This window comes from Stigmatopora argus, chromosome 16 (assembly GCF_051989625.1).
Source record: "Stigmatopora argus isolate UIUO_Sarg chromosome 16, RoL_Sarg_1.0, whole genome shotgun sequence".
In the NCBI taxonomy this organism is placed as follows: Eukaryota; Metazoa; Chordata; class Actinopteri; order Syngnathiformes; family Syngnathidae; genus Stigmatopora; species Stigmatopora argus.
In genome coordinates, this window is record NC_135402.1 from 4,665,436 (window position 1) to 4,669,520 (window position 4,085).

The 4,085-nt window shown below is 38.1% G+C and overlaps 1 long non-coding RNA gene across 1 annotated transcript in view; it reads left to right on the forward strand.

Annotated features, from left to right (window-relative positions):
• Nucleotides 1–4,085, forward strand: part of LOC144091008 (uncharacterized) — a 62,850-nt gene that overhangs the window by 46,187 nt on the left and 12,578 nt on the right. Inside the window, exons 3-4 of the long non-coding RNA XR_013305574.1 lie at nt 949–1,042; nt 3,939–4,084. This is a non-coding gene — a long non-coding RNA (uncharacterized LOC144091008). The remainder of the gene's footprint in view (nt 1–948; nt 1,043–3,938; nt 4,085) is intronic.

Sequence of the window (4,085 nt, forward strand, 5' to 3'; positions counted from 1 at the left end):
AGTGGTCAAAAATCCAATCCAAACACAGGCGAGTTGGTCACAAAAAAAACGGAGATAAGGAGCAGAGCCCTGAATAAGTTGGCCTGGAAGGGACTTGTTTTTCTCTTTATTATTATTTATTATATTATTTGGGCCCATGTCAAACTGGACAGAACCTGTGGTAACCTGGATTGTTTTAAAAGTGTCATTTGTGCATGTTTAGATGATGTGGATCTGAAACGTTTATCCTATAGTATGTTATGCTACCTCATGTCAACACCCAAGGCCGTACTTTGTTAATTAAGAGTTTTTTCTCCTCAAGATTGTTTCATGAGAGGTGCAATTTGTTTTGTCATATATGCTGAAGAGGTCTTAGTAGTGCTTGCATCATAAATACTTCTCTATGGGGGAAAATAATGGGCAGGGGTCTTGTAAATGAACTGGAAACAAGGCAATACTTTTTTCCTAATTTCCTGATCCTTTGGATTTTCTTTTGCCACTAAAAGCAAAATTCTCTTAAACCACTAAGGTGTTTTTTGTGGATTTGAACTAGAGTAGAATCTCCCTCCTCTGCAGTGCCTCTCATCATGTCTGTTTTGTAATGCTTCATCAGCTTCTACCACGGGCCAGATGTAGATCAATCAGCCATGTTTGCATTAATATCATCTTTGATCTGTTTTTCACTTGTCTTTAAAACCCTCAAGGAAAGGCCGCCCATAGATTTTGATTTGGTTTGATTAAGAAGGCATTCTCCATTACAACTTTGTCTCTTGCCAGCAAATAAACAAAAGTCTGTGAAGTTTTTTGAACCCACTCCTTCATGTGGGGTCAACATCCAAGCGCCTTGCTTTTTAGTAACACACTTAAAAAGGGCTTGTGAGTGTATTTGCGGGCAGCGGTGGGCTGCAGGCCAGGTTACATCTTGCAGCAATTAAGCCACATTTCTTTGTGTGTGTGTGCCCCCGCTAGGCTCCTGTTTCAAGGCCAGCATGCCACATCCAGCCAAGAATACGTTTGACCGCTCGGAGGTTGAGGCGGGAAGGTCCGACATGGCACACGTCACGTACGTAATTACTTTACAATAAATTGTGCTTGTATTAGGGGGATTGTAAACCTGTTGCTCTTGTGGCATTGATGTGGTTAGTATAGGGAAGTGATGAAGAGCCATGTGGGTTTTTTATGAAAGTTTAGCCAGGAAATGTACTTAAAAAAAGGTAATGTATGATGCGTTTAGGTTTTATATTGTGTGTAGGTTTAGTGTCGACTATGACATTGCAATATTGTGCAGAGAAAAAGATTTAAAAAACTAAGCGATGGTTTGGCATTAAGAAAACATTTGCTGAAACACATTTTTTTAACTCGTTCAATTGCCCCACTTAGTCAAAAGGCACTGATGAGGGCTCCCAGTTTAAATTGATTGGACACAAATAGCTGTCAATGGTTGGCTTTAACGCTAGTGCAGTGTATTTGTTTTGCTACAAAGTCCATGAACCGAAAGAAAGTGCCAACATTAATATTTCCCGTCAATGACATTCTTTATCGGGAGTGATGGGGCAGAGTTTTGGCTGTCATTCATAATCATCTGCATGAATATTGAAATGATTAACTACGACCACATGATGACAAGAAACGGTCTGCTTGGGGCTTTTGTAATCTGACAGTTGAAAAGCATCTCATGCTTGATTTTTTTTCTTTTTTTTTCTTGTGGTTGATTTATTTTATCAAGTGTTATAGATATAGAAATATAATGACAAGCATACAGTACAGTCGAATGATGGGTAAAAGCGATGGCATGACTGATTATATCAAAAAGACATTTGACATTTCTCTGCTTGAGTTGACAGCACAGCCCAGGTTGTCATTGAATTTACCAAGCTGACCTTTTAACCTCTGATGAGCGCTTTATGTAGTATCAAATGTGAAAACGTTAAGAGCGTGGCTTATTTATAAAGAATGCTTACTTTTTTTTCATAAAACTTTATTTTCTAGCTGTTATTACCATTTAACTTACATTTATCCGCCATTCGGAGTCTAGGCCACATGTGTCAAAGTGGCGGCCCGGGGGCCAAATCTGGCCCGCTGCATCATTTTGTGTGGCCCGGGAAAGTAAATCATGAGTGCCGAATTTCTGTTTTAGGATCAACTTAAAATGAAGAGTATAGATGTATATTAAATTTCCTTATTTTCCCGGTTTTAAATCAATAATTGTAATTTTTAAAATCTTTTTTTGTGTTTTTAGTTCAAAAATCATTTTGTAAAATCTAAAAATATATTTTAAAAAAAGCTAAAATTAACATTGTTTTGGATCTATAAAAAAATGAATTTTCAGGGCTTCTAATCCAGTTCTTTTAATAAATTTACAAAAAAAATATCTAAATATTATATCTAAAATAGTCCGGCCCACATGAAATCGAGTTGACGTTAATGCGGCCCGCGAACCAACCCGAGTCTGACACCCCTGGTCTCGGCCATACATCAAAATTAGGTCTAATAAATGATTAATACGTGCATTCAACAACACTTAGAAAATACATATAGGCTTAAAAAAAATAAAAGCTGTTCCGATACTAGCCTTGGTTCGACACTAGTTAAAACCCTGATAAGGTTCCCTTGACTGGGTCATCTCATTGGTCGTTTTCATGGCTGACATTACTGACGTGCCCGACTTTCCCCCCCGAGACCGCACGCTGAAAGCAAAACGTTTTCCTGTCGGGAGGCACTTAATGTGGCTTCGGTGTCAGCCAACAATTTTGAGCTGTATGTCAACACAAATGTTTCCAGGGCAACAAAGACATCATTGCGCGTATTTACAACAACAACAAAAGCTTGCTCGCGTCCATTTGCTTAAGTTTGCACACCCCGGATGTAAAATGTTGAATATTTCGAACATCTTTCATTTTCACAAATGCATATTTGTTATCTGAGTTCTTATGGATTGAGTTTCTTGACTGACAAACCTTCGCTCATGATGTATTGGTATCACAGCATGAGCACCCTGAGGCCTCGATGAGTGGCGAGGCACAATTGACAGGAAGTTTGTGTAGAGACAGATGTGTGCGCTTGCATGTTTCTTTGCCTAGCGGGCTGGACACAGAGGTAGTGTTGTTTTTTTCCGTTTTTCCCCCCCTGCCACCGCTGAAAGGAAACTGAAGTGAAGATAAATGATGCTGAGTCGGTTTGGCGGCGACATCTGAGCAGCTTAAGAGCGATGACATGGACAACTTGACGACAAACTAGTATAGCGCGTGGAACTTAACCGTGCAAATATTCCTCCAGCCATCCGTTTATTTTCTTAATTACGGTTATTTCACACTTTTGGACAATTTTGAGTCTTGATTGGGTCTTGCAGTTGTATAAGATGAAGTACCTTTTGGGGCAACTAAAAAAATAACTCAAAATATGAAGCCAATGGGAACCCATGCAAAAACTCCACAAATTGAGTCAGGGATGCCAGATCAATATTCAGACCTTGGTAAATGTTGCCATCTACTGGTAAACTAACATTCTCGTATGATGCTAGGCCACAAGAGGGTACAAAAGGGTCTCATTTATCTTGATAAAGGAAAATGCTCAGTTATTTTTATTTAAGTGTGTGTTGTCTATGCTTTTATGTTGAAATTAACAATTGATGCAGATGTAAGCGTGCCAATATCAGAAAAATATGCAATAGGGTGTCGTCACTTTTCAGAATTGTGTTACTTTAGTAGTGATTAACTTGAATTTCAGGTTCTCAAAATACTATGGCAGCATTAAGTCGTCATGTTATTTGGATATAAAGAAAAATGTAACTAAGTACAATTGTTCTCTTAATAATTTGTTAAGGATAGCAGAAGTCAATATAAATCGTCATAATTTCAGTTTTTCGTTAACAATATATATATATATATTTTAAGGTTATTTAGTCTGCAAAACTGTTGTTAAACACAACAAACAAACCGGTCTTTATTTTTTTCCCTTAGAAATACGGAGAATTCATAAGCCCAGATGGACGATGCTGTTTTCTTACACAACCATGCAGGAAAAAAAACATTTTGGTGCTCCATTATGTTTGTAAGGTGTATCGTCAACATTTTTGCAGAGGAAGGCAAAAGCATCATGAAATCAGG